Genomic DNA, 19,622 nt, shown 5'->3' with positions numbered 1-19,622 from the left:
CCGCCCACCTTCCTGACTCACCGCACCAGTCCAGGGCTGTGTGTCAGGGAGGCAGATCTGCAGAGGCAACAGGGCTTCCCAGAAATCTGGCTGGGCCATTTGAATCTGGGTGTTGGAGCAGGACTCCGCCTACCGGACAGGGCACAAGGAAGCGAAAGCAAAGGGCTGGGAGAGGGGCTGACGGGGTCCAGGCTGCGAGGACCAGCTCAGCCGCCGGGGAGGCGAACAGAGCAGGGCTGGCCTGTGCGGGGCGGGCCTCCAGGGTGCAGCCCCCGGGGCTGGGCCTGCAGCCAACTCGTGGATTAGGACCCTGCCTCCGACAACACGTCTCTGCTCACATCATTTGAATTACAGAAGAAGCTGTTCTCATCGCCAAAACTCCCAACACAAGTTCCCACGTTCCCCACTCTCCCCTTCCACATATATAACCTATAAAATCAATTGGCGTGTACCCTGCCGCAGAGTTCTCCATGCATTTTAACAAAAATATAACCCTATACATCACGTTCTGCAATTCGGTTTCCTCATTGAACATACCAGAGACACCTTTTCTATGTCAGTATTTATAAAGTTAATTCATTCTTTTAACTGGTGCACTAGTTTTCTCAGTGTAGATGTAATAATTTCCCAACTAATGGATATTTTCATTTTTGATGATTTAAAACTCTTGCTCATTTTTGATGATTTAAAACTCCAGCATTGTCATCATTAGGCATCAGTTTGGCACGGCTGCTCCAAGACAGACAGTGGAACTTCTGGTTCCCCACCTACCTAGGTTGAAAAATAATGATGGGCCTGATCAGTCAACAAAGAATGCAGTCTAAGCAGAGGGAGGGGGAGGAAGGGACGCAATACAGGGGCTCTGGGTATTTTCACAGATGTATTTATTACACTTTGAAGTGGCTTCAGTGGAAAACAGGCCTAGGGGGCATCAGGGGACCTGGGACTTGGAGCCTGGTGGAATACACCACACGCCTCCGTCAGGGAGGTGCCAGTCTGGCTAGGGAATCCGGATGGGGACACAGGGCAGAGTAAATAATAACAGAAGTCACTGTGTCATCAACACGGAAGTCGTGAAACTCATCTGCATGAATTGTCCCATGACTGGCACTGCCTCTCAGCGGGTAACCGGTTCTGAGGCTGGCGTGGCGTGGCGGGGCTTCACGGAAGAGAACGGATGTGAGCGTGGCCTAGGAAGAGGGCTGGATTTAGGCAGCCTGAGAGGAGAGAGCGTTGTTTGTTCTGAGCAAACTTTCTGGAAGCTTCCACCAGGGCCCTTCAAAGATTTTTGTAGGATGGTGTTCAGCTCAAGACGGGCTGAAGTCCGCGGCAAGAACACCACCAGAAACAGCGCCGTCTCCACCTTCTCCCCTCCGGTGGCCCACCCCCTTGCCAAGCTTCCCATGTCCTCCTCCCCGTAACTCACCCTGATACAAAACAGCCTTTCTTTTTTTCTGAGATTATTTAGAAGTATTCCCCTGTAATTACAGTAATCTTATCTCCTTTGAATTCACCAAAATTACCCCTTTTCTTTGTCCCAGCGCCGTTGCCACCTGACAGGCATCGCTGGTAAGCTCTGCGTCATGGTGCAGTGTTGTTTTTTTAAAGTGGCATCTGCTCGAGGAGACTGCTGTCCCTGTCGGACTGACTCACTCGGTGGCGACAGGTCCACATGCCCAAGTGAATGGGTGGGGGTGGGGGACGCAGGAAGAGGGGAGCATTTGGGAGAGTATGTTTCAGTTTTTTAGATTAACAACTGACTATTTCATTTCCTACAGAAGAGGAGTGGATGTTCCTTGTAGCAACAGTGATGACTAATTGCCTCCTAATGTCTGACGCACCGTGTTTCAGGACGCGTGAAGACGGCCATGCTTCTCCAATACACCTTGATTACATCCACGTTTCCTGTCCCCCACAATCTGGGGGCTCCCCAGTTCCTCTCCCCTGACCTGGGCTCTCCTCGAGTGGATGTTTTGTACAGCTCTTGAGGTTCCCTCTGGGCACATTCCTGCATTGAACAGCTGTGGTCCGGCAATCCCAGTGGCCTCTTCCCCTTGGTACCCACCTTCAGGTGGTGCCGAGGAGTCCAAGGGGCACGTGGCTCTCCGTCGGGGTCCCTTTACTCAACGCCCAGTCCAGTCCCTGAGGGCTTCCCACGGGCCAGGCTGTGGGGACACCAGGATGGCGGGGTCAGGGCTGGGTCCTGGATTAGCCCGTGTTCCTGCAAGGCCGTGCTGGGGGAAGCCCCAGGGCGCAGGAGCGACTCCCAGGAACGAGCATCAGGGGGCTGGATGAGGCTTTTCTGGGGAGGTGGCACCTCGGATGGGCAGTGGCTGCTTACAGACTTCCAACCCCTCTCACTGCCTGCCTCCTAACACCCCACGCCCCGTCTGGACCGCTAGGCCCTGCATCACCTGGTCCCCCACACACGGCCGCCCCACACACTCCCTCCCGCCAGGTGTCCTCTGCTCCTGGCACGTGTCCTGTTCCCTCACCGCCTCTTGCTTCTGACTCTGCGGCTTTGCTCATGTTTCCTGCCTAAAATGAACCCTCCTTTACCACCTCCAGAAATAACACCAGCTACAGCCCTCAAATCCACCTCACCCTCGGGGACCAGCTCGCCCCCTGATTCCTTAGGGAGCTTCCGTCAACCACGCCAGACGGCTCACAGCCCCTCTGAAGTCCCGTGGCACTGAAGCTGCAAGCATGACACGGATGATGTGTGTAAAACATCAGAGCTGCGAACCTGGAAAGGTGTGGCTGTTCTCTTTGACGGCAGGAGACGTTCTGGTGCTGTCCCCACACCGGCTGTACTTCTCCAGGCAAGTTGTTTCTTCAGCTATGAGGTAAGAAAAGCCATCTGTGCCCTGCGGGGCGCACTGAGCAGATGAACCGAACAGGCGGATGCGCCCAGGAAAGGTCTGCCTCGCGGGGCGGCCCTCGATGGGAAGGTGATGGCGGCAGAAGCGCTGTTTGTTCTCAGAAGCGGGTGGGGTTCTCCCTTGCTGCCTGACGGCCTGGGAGCCCGGGCCAGGTGTGCGTCTGGGTGGGGAGCAGAAAGGTCGTCTTACGAAGGAAAGGTTGACCATGAAGGATGAAATTAAACACCCTTCAGAGCTCTGCGACTTGCATCTCAGAAGCCAGAGCACAACTGTAACACTGTAACCCGTCGATGACGCCCCAGCTCCCGCCTCACCGCTTCCTGGCGAGAGAACAAAGGTCTGGCCCTGCCACTCCCTCACAGACAAAGGGATCGCTGTCCTCCAGCAGACAGTGTTCAGGGGGAACGAGGGCGCTCGCAGCGGGAGAGGAGGAGGTGAAGGGGAGCCGCGGTGGCAGCTGCCTCTTCTGGAAGGCAGTGACCTCTGACCTTCAGCATGAAAAGGTTTTCCAGTATCATGCGAGGATGCGGAGCCATCAGCAGGGAACAGGTGTTGTGAACTGGAGTGATTCACCCCCAGCCACCACCCCACCTACCAAGGGGCATCTGGCAATGTCCGCAGGCTTTCTGGTCACCATAACTCAGGCAGGGCGGGGTGTCTGGGGCAGCGAGTGGTCGGAGGCCAAGCGAGCAGCTAAACATCCTGTATTTCACAAGACAGCACCAGCTAAGCGCCATCTGGTCCAAAACGCCCATCCCGTCTCGGTGGAGAAACCCTGCAGGAAAAGCAACTGAAACCACATCCCTGGTCCCACTAATCCCGTGCTGAGGGGTCTGAGCCCCAGACTGTTTCTCCTCTTGGGTCCTCTACGCCCAGAGGCCGGAAAAACCAAATCGGAATTAATGAAAATCGTCAGCAAACCTTGAAGATCCAGCACAAACATCGCTTCCTCTATGAATTCTCACCTTGATGGAGACCCTCCTGTACGGCCCAGGGTCTGACCCCTTTACCACAACTGGGGGATTTTAATACAAGGAATTGATCCCAGGTGATGGAGGAGCTAAAACCGGGGCAGGTGAAGCAACCCAGACATTAATCACAGCAAGAAGCCACCGCCACCCGAAGACTGGGTGGCGCCATACAGCCCGTGGGCCGGTGGGAGCTGGAGCCTGACACAGGCGTCCTGGGAGTCACTGCGTGAGACAGAAACAGATGGGAAGGAATGCCTCAGTTTCTCCCTTTCTCCTGCCTACTAGTCTCCCAGGTGTTTCCCATTGCCTGAATCCACATGGAAGTCAGGGAACCGACAGGGGAACCTGGGAGATGCAGCCTGCAGGGGTCAGCCCTTTGACACAGCAGAGACGAGCAGGAAAGAGAGGAGGGCTGAATGGAGCCCAGATCAAGGAGGCTCAAGCCCGACAGAGCCCAGTGTACTGTGGACCTGCATCTTCCGTGGCTTTGATCACATTGTCTCGCAGCTACTATTTAAGTACAATTTCCTCCCTATTCTCTCTTCCCACAGGCTGGAATACAGATGTGATGGTAGGAGCTGGAGCAGCCACCTTGAACCACAAAATGGGTGACGCAGTTTAAGAATGGCAAAGCGACAGTGCAGAAGGAGTCTGGATTCCTGATGATTGTGGACAACACAGCCACCTAGACATCCACATGAAGGAGAAACGAACTTTAATTATCACTAACCCATTTCCATTAATACTTCACATCTCTCTACTAAGGCAGCTGAAGCAAAATCCTAAATAATAAAAAATCCCAGGCTTGTTTTCCACCTGCCCTATGCAGGGTCCCTGGCTCCTTTTTATTGGGGAATGGTATTTAGAAACCAAGGGGAGCTCATTGCTTCTGGGGTGCTAGTGGTATGATTTTGCTTCTAGATCCTTCCACAGACAACGCTAGAAAATATGTTTACATATATGCATATAAAAATGTGTGCATAAAGTGTGTGTATATATACTTACACACACATACATAATTTAGAATAATGAGTTCACACAGATAATATTGAATGTGAAATACAGACCATCCCCACAGGGTGTTTCCTGCCTAGTCCCATTCCACGTATGTCCCTTCTCCACCATGAGACGCCTCAACTCCACAAAACACATACTACATTCACTCATCTGCTTAATCGTCTAATACATCTAAAGTAGTTTCAGAATTTCTTTGTCCACAGAACTAGAGAGAAACCCGCTCAGTAGAGCTCAGGGTTTGCTTCCTTTGCTCTGCAGCCTGAGACAGAGGGTCTCTAATCAAATGTCATGTTCCTGGGATCCTTAACTCACTCACGTGCTCTGCCCTCTTCCCGGTCTGCGCAGTCGTGTGATCGTCTGAAACACCTTCAGGTTCACATATTTCAGCTTGCTTTCAGTATTAGGCTCTTTTCTCCTTCTCATCCTTGTTGATCTAATATTTAATTTATATGTATATATATTTTAAATAGGTAGCACATAAACCTGCTTAGAAAAGGCAAAAATATACAGAAAGATATTCTTTAAGAATAATCCTGTGCCGTCACTCCCAATCCCTTTATCTCATGTCCCTTTCAACACCCCTTGTAAATAATCAGCTTCCTGGTTTCTGGATTATTCTTCCTGTATTTCTTTTGGGAAAGGTAAACTAATAAATGCATATAGTTTCTTATTTCCTCTTCTTTCTTTCACATAGGGTAACTTACTATATTTATACACTCTTTGGTATTTTGCTGTTTTTCATTGAACAATATCTCTTGGTAATCACTCAACACCAGTTTGTAGAGACCTGTCGTAATGTTTTGTACAGCTATATAGCATTCCATTACGGTGAGTGTACCCCAATGCACTCAACCAATCTCCTATACTGGAATGTTCGGGTAGTTCCAAAATTTTGCAACATACTCAACGCTGCAATAATCTTTTGCATATACAGTGTTATTGTTAGAGGCACATCTTCAAGGCAAACCCTATGATCAAAGGATAAATGCCGACATGAACAAAATAACATTTTACATTCTCACCAAGAATGTATGAAAATGCCTGCTTAATATAAGGCACTGTCAAGCTTATGAATTTTTGCCCATCCTGATGGATAGAAAAGAGTATCTCATCTATACATATTGTAGAATATTTTTAGGGTAGAAAGACACAGTTTACAAGAGACACAGAAATACTATCTAAATGAACTAGGGTTCACAAGCACACTACAGAAAGTTCTCCACTCAAAGGGGTTGATTATCATCAACCAGTGGTTTTGGCTGGCATATGAGCTCGGGAACTGCCCGTATCCAGAGCCATACTTCTTTGAAAGCCTTGCTGAGTCCTATTTATAATGTGCTCAGCCAATTGGAGATCCAATTCATTTGCCTCAAACTGAGTTGTTTTCACAACTACACTCTCAAATTTCTTACTATGTCTTTACTTAATTATGCAATGACTTATTTTACTTTATTGCCTGATTAAGGTGGGAAAAATTCCATATGCCTGTCCAGTTGATTTATCACTCAACTGGTTCAATTAATATGTAGGTCATGTGACTCCACACACCTCTTTGCATGTCCGTCCTGTCTGGCAGGACCGTGTTTCAGATGGATCTTAGGTGTCTGATTGCGTTCTGCATCTATTTCCTGTCTCTGGCTCTCGTCACAGCTTCTAAGGCCATTCTAGATACATAAGACCTCTCCTGTCTTTCCAGTCTTTTCTCTGACTGTTCTCACAGAGGTGGTACTCTCAATCAGAGTTTTTCAACTGCTTTTATGGTAGAGAATTATTTCAAAGGAAATTCAGTACATATAAAAGATTTATAGGAAAGATGGATCAGAAGATGGTCATTTGCTGCACAAAACATTTCGAAAGAATATTCCTTTAGTTGGAAAACTCCCTCTATATTTCTTTGTAGGAAGTTGAAGATACAATGGCAACTGATAAAAACAATGTTGCTCTACGGATGAACACAAAATTTTTAATTCAGGGGTTATGAATGACACTCACACTTTTATACCAGTCTCAGCATCAGTTTTAACAGCAACCCTGATAGTTTTAGGCTCTGCTTCAATTAAATAGATCCAAAAGCTTAAAGAGGATGCTCACGTTTGACTAGCAATCACTAGCAACATCTAACAACAGGAGTGATGCCTTATTGTGAATATGAAATTCGCACATCTTATATAAAAGATGTAATAAAGTATTGACTATAACACAATCACGATGCACTGTTACCCGTTAACCTGTTGTTATCAAACCATCAGCTGTTGTTTCCTTGACACGACCAAGCGACAGATGAGCTGTGCCCGGGTCGGGGCTGGCACATGACTGGGCAGAGCACTGAGAGGCTGCAGCAGACGACGCACAGGGACGGGCAAAACAAACCAGTCCGAATCCCCAAAATTACTAATGATGCAGAGATACAACCAGCTTCCAAATTATACATTTACAATAAATTTAGACACATGCACAACATGGAGAAAGAACAGCTTTTTCATAGAGCTGCCCCGACAAGAGTTCCTGGATTCTCACGGGGCCATCTGTCATCCGGCACAACACAAGCTCCAGCACAGGCTTTCTGAATTAATTATTTGAAAATTTAATAAATATATTTTTAGAGAAGACAGTTGATACATAGATAAGCTTTTTTGCTATCTCATGGTACTCAAGGCAAGGCGCCACGTGCTTCCCGGGAGGCCTCGTGACCGCCCCATGAGGCAGTGGAACGGGTCCCCCTAAGTTTTAGGCCGTTTAGTAGCTTGCCTGAAAGTATTCGGCTCCTGCAGATACAACTCAAGCCCATCACTGACTCTGCTCGACCCTCTACTGCCATGTTCCCCCAGGATCCCCAGGTCTTGGCGTCATCCTTAGTACCGAGTGTGAGGGGCTCCAAGAAACTGGGGAGTGGAGACAACTATATGGGAACATTCTGTATAAACAAATACCAAAACTGTGATTCAATAACAAATTAAGAGATGCTCATTTGCTGCAAAAATATTTCAAAATGATCTTTCTCTATACAGAAAATTCCCCTGAATAACATTTAAAATATCATTCAGTTTACCAGGAAACAATGAATACATAGTTCCTCAAGCTTTAATAAGCCTCATGCTTGTGAAATAATGAACTGGATTTCATTATTCTCTAAGTATTTGCCCAACTTGTCTCTGAGAGATGAGCCCAAACAGTACAACTGTAGGGCCTGTGGCAGCCTCCACGGCGACCCTCCGTGACCCTCGTGCGGTGCGGCCCAGCAGACATTGGGGGAGCGGTCCCCATGGAGAGCTTGCGCCGGGACCCAGCTAAGCCACCTGAGGCTTCCTAACTTGCTGAATTTGGGAGCTGTTTCACAGAGGCAGGTACCTAATGCTGGGGGCTCTTAATGTTTATGTTCTGCAGCTTCTCCCAAGCCCGCTGGCCCTTACCACCCATGTCTGCTAAGGATGCACCACCTCCAGCTGAGGCGGCGAGCACCTGGAACACAGCCATGCGTGAGAGTCTAAGGCCCCTGCTTCCAGAGCCCACGGCACAATGGGAGCTATTTATAGTGACTTGCATACTTACCTTATCTTCCTGGCAAGCGCACAAAATTCTTGAGGAAAAAACACTTTTATATCCCTGCAACATTTAGCCTGGTCCATCCAGTTGTTGTTTTGTATTATCCTGTAAGTTTGTTCAATTACCTGTGATTTGTATCCACAAAAGATTTCAAGATTCTTGAATGCAGGCACTCTGAGTGAGAGAGAGCGAGAGAGAGAGAGAGAGAGAGAGAGAGAGAGAGAGAGAGAGAGAGAGAGAGAGTGTGTGTGTGTGTGAGATACAATAGTGCCAGAGTCCCCAGGTGTCCCCAGGCCAGGCTGCTGTGGCTGCCTCCGCCGGCTCACTTCTGCCTGCCGGCATGTCGAACCGATGGACCAGCTTTAGGCATCCATGGTGGGAGGCCTCCGTTGGAATACTCGTAGGGTCACAGCTCTGTCTCCCCCACTTATCTTTCCTAATGAGATACACAGTCCAAACCTTCCTAGAGTAGTTCAGCCTCCCCAGTCTGTTGAAATGCCCAGCTAACCTTTGCTGAGACGGGCAGGACTCCTGAGGTACACACTGTATGAAGATAAGGACGAAGGTTATTTAACCTCGTCTGTGAAGTTGGGGTAACTTACTCCAAAAGGTTGTTGTAATGATTGTGTTATTATTCGTATAATGCTTAGAATAATGCCTGGCAAAGAGAAAGCTCAGGATATGTTAGCTATTATTTTGTATAAAATATCTACAATGTGGCCACGGCTTGACTGGGCACTTCCATACACCATCTCATTTAACTAGAGTGCACCCCACCATTACTCGGCTTCTCACGGGTGGGCAATACTGAAACAAACGTTTAATTAACATTTAGTGAACAAACAAGTGGACGAATGAAGGCTGAAGCTGTTCTTTCTAGACGTCTCCTGTCATCCTGTTTGTGTTCTACACCTTAGATCTGGGGGACGGTACAGAGCAAAGCAAGCTTAAGTGTGGCTTCTTGCAGGGCAAAGGTCTTGGGAGTTTGGGCCATGTGCTCTGTTTCATGGTCAGCATTCAACCGTGGGGGCATTTGTTTCACTCCTAATACAGCACCTGCCTGGCGTTCAGCCTCCTAAGTGGCATTCTGAGCCCAAGGTCAGGAGGTGGGAGTGTAGCAGGATGGGGGAAAGGGGGAGGCGGGGAGGGGGAGAGGAGAGGGCAGCAGGTAGGATGGTGACCTGGCGCTGAGGACACCCAGGGCTGCAGGAGAGCTCACAACATAAAGAACTGGACAGAATGTTGCCCAAACTAGGTTGCCTGCAAATGTCAAATAATAAGAATCCTTTATCAGGAACACTAGGAACCCTTTCGGGAGCGAAGCCTAAAGAATTCCAGGAAGCACATATTCAAAGCCTGTTTCCTAGGCAGCTGAAGCCACCCACCTTTGAACAAACAGAGCCCATTCAGTCTCAAATGTGCCATTTGCCTGGCCTTTCCAAACCACCCTGAGAGTCGGGCTGGTGTCCTTTGCTTCGGCCTGTAAGAGAGGGTTTAACGCTGCTCTCGAGCTGGCCTTTGGGGATCCTTTACTGGCAAAGCCGCCCTGCCTCCGGCCACCCGACTGCAGCTCCTGTCCCCTGGAGCGGCCCCATGAAGGGCCACTGAAGGGACGGTGGAAATAGAACGTGGTGGTCAATGTCTAGCAGTTAAAGTTCTTGGGAAGGAATAGCACCAACCCTCTATTGCTGATCACTGAGGCCCTGACAGCGGCTTTAAAAGCCTGGGCTTAACTGCATTACGAGACCAGGAGACAGATCTTGGGGAGGAAATGAGAGTTTGCTTAAATAAAAAATAGCACATCGATGCAACAAAATACTACATAGCCAGTAAGAACCGTGTCATATGAGACTGCCTAATTACAGGGGGGAAAGTTCAAGGCTAAACTATTAGATTTTTAAAAACTAAGCTTTAAAATAAAATCGTCCCAGTAAAGAAAAAATGTGTGTATTTAGATGGAAAAATAGCAAAATGTTCATTGGCTACATCTGGGTAATAGGACTATGGGCCGTTTTTAATTCCTTCTTTCTTTCCTTTTGAATTTTCTATGATAAACACATTAAATTTGAATCATGAAGGGACATTAATGTAGAATAAAATAGGAGTGACAAAAGACAGCGTGTACAGCCCAGGTGAGCGTCGCGTCGCGGTCACAGAGCCCTCGGAGGTGCCCCCTCTCGCCCCCATGTCCAGCCCTGCAGGCTCCTCTTCACAGGCTCACACAGCGGCCAGGACTCTGGTGGCTGGCGAAGGCATGTGCAGCTTCCCCAGGCCTGTCTTATTTTCTCAGGTAGCAGGAGACTTGCTACGTCCTGAACCCCAAGATTCTAAAAGCAAAAGAGCTTCTCCCCAAATTGACTAAATGCCTCATGTTCCTTGTGTCGTGCGGATTTGTGCAGGTTCCTGTCCGGGTCCTCAGTAACACGCTGCCCGATTCTCCTTCAGTCAAACACCACCCCCCTCCATCCTGCTGCCAGGCTGGCCTTCCACGGGGCACCAGGTGCCCGGATGCGCACGTCACACACGCTCAGGCTGCGGTTGGCTCTGTGCCTTCCGAGGGGGTGCGTGAGGCCCAGGATGGAGTGGGGAGAGGTGCCTCCGACAGAAGCCACACAGAATTTGGCGCATGTATGGTTTTGTCCAAAAACAGAACCATTTCCTTTTGGGAAACCTGAAATTCTGAAAGGGCAAGATATACGAGGAAGCAAATACTTCCTATACACACCAGACTGTTTCTCCGAAAATTCTTAACTTTGTTCTTCTCTGACTCTCTCTGACCTTGGCCCTTGGCTACCAGAAAGACAGGCTCCTCAAGGGCCGCAGAGGATGGAGGAGCACCCGGGGTTCTAGTCCTGCCCAGGCCAGTGCCTGCAGATGCCATGTAAGCCACCTCTGCCTGCCCTTCCTGGCCTCTGACATGAACGCACTTGACCGCGTGGAATTACAGACCAAGGAGAGCCCAGATGATGCGTAATCCGCACGTAAGCCGGGGCCATGTTGTCCTAAAACTGTCCGGCAATTAAATTGCCTTAAAATCCCTATTGTCTGTGCTGAGAGATCTGCTGCTTACCTGGTCTTCCTCGGGCTTCTTACATTTCTTAGAGAAATTTGCTCCTGGCCAACCTGGTTCTGAATTTCTGCATTCACCATACTACTTCATTTCATAGAGCATCTGGCCACCCCAAACACACAATTGATTTTCTGTACTGACACCTCATAAGGTGGCACCCCAGTTACCTCCAGAAAATCACTAACCCAAGTCTGAGCGCCTGTGTAAGAGTTTCACTGAAACTACCCAAGAGCTGGGAACAAAAACAGGTTTGCAGACCGTCCGCCTCCAAAGATTCAGATTCAGCACAGCCAGAAATCAGCGTGACTCACGGGCGTCCTGGGGGCCCTTCCGCGGGGGCACATCTGGCAGCCGCCAGAGCAATTCCTCAGCCTGGTCTGTGCCTGGCCCTCGGCCAGACAGTCTACCTTCCAGAGCGTCAGCCCCCCGGGGAGCAGCAGGGCCCAGGAAGGGGGCCCCGTGCGAGGTTACCGCAGGCAGCCTGCCACCCCGCTTGCCTGTTTCCAGCGGCATCGCTCCCACGGGCTGGGAGGTCAGGCCCACTTCCCTCTGACCTGACCCTGAGGTCTTGGTGCTGCTGCCTCTCACGGAGCCGGGCCAAAGCTGGAAAGGCATGGAGCAAGTGTGCGCCACCAGAGGCATGTGTGCAGAGAGGGTTCCTAGGCAGTCTGTGGCGGGCCCAGGGGGCACAGGGCCTCTGAAGGTCGCACCTTGGGGGAGTTTGTGGTTCCAATCCCTCCCCCGGGTGCCTGAGCAGGAATGGAGGGGGCAGAGGCCGTCGCGGAGCTTAGGGACAAGCGAGATGTGAGAAGGGTTGTCGAGGATGAATCTTGGCCTGGGAACTGGGTGGAGGAGTTTCCCAGTATCTGAGATGGAAAGACAGAGAGCAGATCTGGGGAGAAACATCAGGACCTTGGTTTTATGCATGAACACTGAGATGACTATTAGCCACAGAGGAGGAGACGTGGGCCTGCAGACCGACTCGCAGGGCGCTCAGACCACTGCTGAGTCAGCAGCAAGGATTTGCTATCACGCTCAGATTCTTTCACCCGTTTACTCTGTTTCCACACACTGTGGAGGCTACTCAAGAAACATCACTAGAAGTATTTCTGATCCCCACCCTTTCCCACGGTCACTACACTGGTTCAAGATCATGATCTCTTCAGTATTAGCCTCTTAACGGGGCTCCGTGTCTGTCCTCTGCCATCCGCCCTCCCACTTCTCTCAAGGTGCTGGCTAATCCTCTCGCCCTCCTGCCCAGCAGCCTGCGAAGGGCACCCATCAGCAAGCTTTCAAAATCCTCCGAGACTTGATGGAAAACTTTTTCACCAGCAAGCCTGACTTTCCCACGGACACCTTAGGATCCAGCCGGAACTGACCTGTTCTGCGAGCCTTTGCATGTCCTGCTGTGCGGTGCTGGGCCACGTGCCCCCTTTCTCTCCAGGAACCAACCTCCCATACGCCCCAGCAACTTCTGAACACACCATCACATAAGATCACCCCAAAGCCGAGAGGTTTCCCACACTCTCCCAGGAGAAGTAAAGTCCCCCTGTTGTGAGAAGACCGATGTCTTCCCCAAAGGCATAGGCCACCGCTCAGTGGTGCGTCATGCTTCTTGTCGTAGGGTTGCTATTCGTATTGCTCTTCATGCACTGACTCCAAGATATCCTCAAGGAGATAAAGACTTATTTTTCTTTGTATTACACGCATCAGTGCACTATACAAAATAAGAGTGCTCACTGAATCAAAGTCATTTCTGAAATAAATATTCTTAACTAAATTCATATAAATGAATGTTTATATGAATCTGTATAAATGTTGTTACCTTGATTGTTAAGGGAAAAAATCCTTAATTCTGAAACATAATCTCAAAACACAAAAACTTGAAAAAGTTGCTTTAGGACGGGATCCTGCTCAGTATGCTCCATGGCAATCGCTCATAAATATTCCATAAATAAAAGTGAGGGGGACGTAAGCAAATTCTTTGATCAAATAAGCTTAGGGAAACATCTTTCCCTTTATATGCCTAATAATCCCTAGCTTGGTTAATGATGGAAATTTATCTTTATGGAATAGCCATGACTAACGGGACACTGGTGTTCCTCAAAATACAGCTGGGGAGGGGGGGGTCCTTTTGAGCACGATGGAATAGCAGAGTTAGCTTCCCACCTGGAACAACCAAGATAGTTGATCTTAAAGAGTCAGTGAAAAAAAAAAAAAAATATATATATATATATATATATATACACACACACACACATACACACACACACTCACACACACAATATACATACACCTTTCAGGCAGAATGAAAATTATGTCAGATGGGAAACAACAGAGGCTTCTAATCGCTCTTTTTTATATTAATTTGCAGCACCCTTCCTGGTCCAGCCAAAGCTAGTCTCCAATCTGAGAAACGTCCTCGAGGCTTACAAGCTAGAGAACAGCAAGGCCTGTGGGCTGCACACATGGGAAGCCCACTGCAAAACACAAAAAGACTTCCAAGCAGAAGTCATACAAGGATGTTAGGAGAAGCGTCTCGTTTGAAGGGAAAGTGGCAATGTGACTGAAAGTGGTTGAACTCCAACCGTTTATGCATCAGGTGGAGGCAAAGGAGACCTGGGCTTGCAGCTTGGTGGAGCCGCTCAGGACCACAGGTGTGAGAAACAGACGTAAGCTCAGGCACGGTGTGAGGCTGTCACAGGAAAGGGGATCGGCGGAGCCCTGGGGTGCCTGCAGCGGCGTGGAAAGGACGGTGCTTTGTGACCTGTCGTGAATGGGGGTTGGTGGGAGGAATAAAAGCAGCGAGGCCTTAGCATCACAGACAAGAAAGGAAGTGGTCATGAAGAGCCCAGAGGCAGATAAGGAGACTAGGAAGGCCAGGGGTCAGGGGTCAGGGGAAGCGTTTTGCAAACTGATTGAAGGCGGCAAATGGGAGCAGGCACCTGGTGATGGTGATCGTGAGCTGTAACGCCAACTAGAGGCCTCTGGGTTTTGTCATTAAAGGTTAGTGATTCTGAAAAAATTACTTCTGCCCAGAGCAGGGGCAGAGGCCATGGATAAGAGTCGGGGGACGTGCTCATGAATAGGTAGAGAAAACCACACAGGCCCTTTGCTGTGCGCACAGAGCGATGGCGGGAAGGGCCGGCAGAGCAGGGGACACGTGGGATGAGGGGTCACCACCCTGTGTGCACGACACGGGTCATAAACCGGAGGTCAGAGGGCAGCAGGTCCTGAAGCTCACCAAGCCTGCGGGTCTGATTTCCAGGTGACAGAAGATCCAGGAGGCCGAGTATCTGAACAGCCGCAGGCAGCAGATTCAGACCACGGGGCGTCCCACAGCATCTACGTGCCCTCTGCAGGTCGGCAGGGTGGCAGGAAGCTCAAGGGGGACGTGCCTGCTGAGACAGAAGTGGGGGGACGCGGCGATCAGACACGCCGCAGGCCCTCTGTGAACCCCGGCTTGAGCCGGCTGCACAAAGAAAGGCACTTTCAAGACAATGATGGAGTTTGCTTTCAACTACTTATTGCAAAAAAAAAAAAAAAGGAGGGAATGAAAAAGTAATCAAGTGTTTCAAGATGATGACAAAATTTTACTCTGGATGAAGGGTATGGAAGAGAACCATTATTCTACTCTCTCTACTTTTGTGTGTGAAAACTTGTAATAAATGTTTAAAGCAAAATTATGGGGCGAGATTAAGTTACCGAGGGAACCCCTCCCTGGAGAAGAGGTACAGGGGATGGCTTTGGGCCTCGTGCCCTGAGACAGGAGAATACCCACAAAGGGCCCATGAGCTGAGGGCAGAGGACGGGAAGCAGGGAAGGCAGGGAGCGTGTGCTTGGTGACCCAAAATTCTCAGCACAGGGAGGGAGGAGGTTGTCTTCCCACAGGGGCAGGAATGCCAAGCTGGGGGTGAGGCTGGGGGAGGGAGAGAGCAGGACGCAGCCTCAAGGACGCAGAGCGGGCAGAGGGCAGCGGGGAGTCAGCCCGCACTGGGCACCGGGTGGCCTGGGCAGAGCCGCGCTGCAGGCTCCGTCGGAGGCACCGTTCTGTTTCTGGGATTCCCATGCCGCTCACAAAGAGGAGAATTATTTGGGGACTTTGAAACTCTGCCTGGACCACTTAAAGACGGTTTTCCTGTTGGTTCATGCGTTTGTTTTTATACTGAGATTTCTAGCACCTCTGGGATGAAACCCCGGGCTGGGTGGCCCTCCACCAGCGCCCAAGGCAGGCTCGTTCCGTGCTGCTCCCCGAAGGCCAGCGCTCTGGTATTAGGGGACTTGCCTGTCCGTTTCTCCCAGGGTCCTTCAGGTTCTTTTTCCCAGCCAGACTCTTTCCCACTCCCCTGTGGTCCCCTGCCACAGGCCCAGAATTCAAAGGGGTGGTACCCCACATACCAGATGCAAAGTCCTTCAGAGTTGGGAGGGACTGCAGTGTCTAAGAAGTACTCACCTTAGAGTGGCCTTTACTATTCAGATAAATTAGCAAGTCAGTCTTGGCGGGGCCCTGAGAGGACAACTTCCGGTGACCTTGGAGCCAGGCCACCATTCCCAGCCTTGCAGTGTGGGTGCCCAGGCCCTCCCATCTCTCAGGGCTCCCCCAGGAGAAGGTGAAGTGGCGCTGAGCACCCCCTGGGCAGGTACAGGGCGGGGACCATGCAAGGCCTCTGCGTAAACTGTTGGGATTGGGCAGCAGAGCAGATCCACCCGGTCTGGTGGGGCCGGACAAGCCTCAGGTGCTTCCCTTGCTCGCACACCTGCCCCACCACCTGGAGTGGCCGCCTCTTTCCGGCCCCCCCTGCCCTCCAGGTGGGGCGGGTCTCAGGTCACACCTGGGGAGCTCCGAGGACTTGGTGGGAGGGAGGGGAGCTACACTAGACGGGCTCCTCTCTGGGAAGGAGGGGCTGCCGAGCTGCACGTTAAGGAATCCTGGCCAACAGCCAGAGGAGCAGCCCACGCCCCTGCTTGTGCCCATGGGCTCCAAGGCACCCCCCCCCCACAACCATGGAAACTCCCCATGCTTTTGGAAAATCTCCAGGAATGCAGAATGGCAAGGGCCCTGTCCACGCTGGGCTGGAGAACACTTCCCTGCCATCTGAAAAGGGTTTGCTAATTAAATGGCTGGTGTCAGATTCCCAGGAAATAATTTTACGTATGCGTGAGGGAAAAAAACACAGCTCTTCCTTGGTATGAGGGCCGTAAAAGACTTTGCATTGAGCTTAGTAGGAGGCACGTGCTCCAGACCCGAGGCCTCTTGTAAACTGAGCTGGGCCAATGAGAGGGAGCACAGGTGAGCTGCTGGCGTTCTAACGACGCCGTGTCCTGATCCAGGGTCTGCTTACACAGGTGAACCTGGTTTGTGAAGAATCATGGGCTCCTAGACACATTTTCCCTATGTCGGCTACATGTGGATTAAAAGTCACTAAAACTTTTAAAAAACGTTGCTTGTTGCAAATGAGTGATCTAGTCATTAACCTAGGGCCACCTCTACTTGTCATTTAAAGCACTTATTTGAAAGAGTTAAATTATAGCATCTTTTCAAATACTGAGCAATTTGATTCCCTTCCAATATTGTTCACAGGCTTCCTTAGCAAGTAAGTATAAGGGACAAGGCAGAAGGAAGCAGCCCTCCCATGCGACAATACCCCATATCATCACTTATGACACATCCCAGTTGTGATTATATAATTTATGACATGCCGGTGGTTATCTGCCCACAGATGTCTCCCCTGCTGGGTCACATGTGTCACGAGAGCTGGGGGCCCGCCCCCTTCCGTCATCACACCCCCAGTGCCCGGCAAAGTGCCCAGGACATAGTACATGTTCAATGGACATTTATTCAGTGAATAGATGTATGAATATGAAATCCTGCCTTAGCTTCAGTGGGGTAAAAAGCTAGAGGATACTTTGGGCAAATCCGCTAAGATGCAAATCTACTGCCCTGAAGAATAAATGAGAATCAGAAAAAGGAACTCTTCAAAGAGACTCTCAATGTAATTAGTACATTTATAACACAATAAACCTTCATGATAAGGTTGCAAAGGAAACAAAGAAAGAATGAATAAAATGCAAAAGTCAAAAGCTGACTTTTAATAACAATAAAAGAAACAGCCTATGTGCAGAGAGAGAAAGTCTCTGGTAAGCACAGAACAAAAGAGCAGAAAGGCGCTCTGTGAAAACATGCACACGTTTTAACAAGCATTCACAAGAACTGAGGGGAGAGGCTGAGTAGATGTTAGGACGGCTGAGACGCCCTTAGCCGTCCGGATCGGCGGTTGGGGTAGACGGATGGCAGGGGGCGGCCACTGAAGAAGGCCCACGCAGGCACAGACCCGGCCAGAGGCAAGGCCCGGGGCAGGGGGAGTCTGCCTCCGGTCTCAGGTCCCCCGTTTCAGCAGGTCCCGCCAGCATCCAGACCCACCCCCCGATGCCCGCTGTCCTCACGCGGCCCTCCGCTCCCCAGGACTGTCCCCTACCTGGCCTCAGTATGATATTAAAAGTATAATGGAAAGAGTAAAAATGATATAATAACTTTGTATATCCTGAGCTGTTTCCCTTCATTAGGAACATGCTTTGTTTTATTTCGCTGGGCCTGGTTATAACAGCTACTCTGAAATCACTGCCTATTTGTTCCCACGCCCGTTTAATCGTGGGTAATCGTGGGGTCTGATCCGCTTTGAGTTCCTCTCTCCTGAGACCGCGCATCATTTCCGTGGTTCCTCCTGTGGCAGGTGACTTGGGCTTCCGTCCGGACGTCAGGAAGGCTGGGCTGTGGGAGAGCGGGACTCGGCTGTTTCTCTCCAAGGACTGTTTCCTGTCAGAGCAGGTGTTTCCTCTGCTGGGCCTGAATTGCTGACTGTTTCCTAAACGGCACCTCTGCCTCTTCTCAGACCCTTTTTGCCATCAGCTCCGAGTCTGTTCTGTCCCGGTGCATCCGAGCTGGTTGGAGACCAGGGTAAACAGCATCTGGGGCCCCCGTCTGGTTCTTTCCTTCCCAGGATTTCTCCGTTCTCCTGGGTATTTGCAGTCCCCAGACTTCTCTTCTCCAGCTGGAAAGTTCTGTCACCGGGGCTGCTGCCCCGAGCTGGCTGTCCTCAGCCCCAGGCCAGCAGCCGCAGAGACAGGAGCAGACGTGCGTGGCCCCGGGTCCCCTCTCCGAGCCCGGTGGCCTTCCCTCCAGTCTGTCCATGTCTGTTTGCTGCCCGCGTCTTCACAGGGTCCTTTCTTGTGTCCAGCCTAGAGTGTGCAGGGGTTTCCATGTGGGTCTGTGACCCCTGACCCACCTGGTCCTGTGGACACAGGTTCTGTGACCCCTGACCCACCTCAGTCCTGTGGACTCGGGTTCTGTGACCCCTGACCCACCTCAGTCCTGTGGACACGGGTTCTGTGACCCCTGACCCACCTCAGTCCTGTGGACACGGGTTCTGTGACCCCTGACCCACCTCAGTCCTGTGGACACGGGTTCTGTGACCCCTGACCCACCTCAGTCCTGTGGACTCGGGTTCTGTGACCCCTGACCCACCTCAGTCCTGTGGACTCGGGTTCTGTGACCCCTGACCCACCTAGTCCTGCAGGCACGGGCTCTGTGACCCCTGACCCACCTAGTCCTGCAGGCACGGGCTCTGTGACCCCTGACCCACCTAGTCCTGCAGGCACGGGCTCTGTGACCCCTGACCCACCTAGTCCTGCAGGCACGGGCTCTGTGACCGGCTCCTCATGCCTGCCTCCTGGCCGTCTGAGCTCCTGCCTCTCTGACCTCTGGCACCTCTCCCCAGCCTAGTCTCACCTGCTCTGAAAACTCGCTCAGGCTGCACTGACCCAGGCTGCTCGCCCGGGATTCTACGTCTGACCTGTGACTCTGGGGGAACAGAGCGTCTTCCGGGTCCAAAGCTGCTTCCTAAGAGAGAGGGGGCCCCTGAACCCCGACTCCTCGGTCTCCGTTCTCCTTTCCTGAAATGCTCTCCTTCTCTCTTCTTGCGGACAAGGAATGAAACGCGTGGTGAACGTGCGGAAGAGGAAGCTGGCACGCAGATGGCCGGTGCTCCGCCTGACGAGCTGCCTCCTCCCTCAGCAAGGTCCTGCCCCCGAGCGCCAGTGCCCACAGCTGCCCTCGCTGTCTTGTGGACGGGACAGATGGCT

At 51.0% G+C, this 19,622-nt stretch overlaps 1 long non-coding RNA gene across 2 annotated transcripts; it reads right to left on the bottom strand.

Moving 5' to 3' along the window:
* Window positions 1-547: 547 nt before the first annotated feature.
* LOC118919971 (uncharacterized) lies at window positions 548-16,082 on the bottom strand. Of its 2 annotated transcripts, none has more exons than XR_005027742.2 (2): window positions 15,937-16,082; window positions 548-771 (listed from the first exon to the last, which is right to left on the bottom strand). It is a non-coding gene; the product is annotated as an uncharacterized LOC118919971 (long non-coding RNA). The 2 variants fall into 2 exon arrangements; XR_008994911.1 differs by lacking the exon at window positions 15,937-16,082 and adding an exon at window positions 2,066-4,661.
* Window positions 16,083-19,622: the final 3,540 nt, after the last annotated feature.

This window comes from Manis pentadactyla, chromosome 19 (assembly GCF_030020395.1).
Source record: "Manis pentadactyla isolate mManPen7 chromosome 19, mManPen7.hap1, whole genome shotgun sequence".
NCBI lineage: Eukaryota > Metazoa > Chordata > Mammalia > Pholidota > Manidae > Manis > Manis pentadactyla.
The sequence above is the reverse complement of the archived record's forward strand: the minus strand, read 5'-3'. Positions and strand labels throughout refer to the sequence as shown.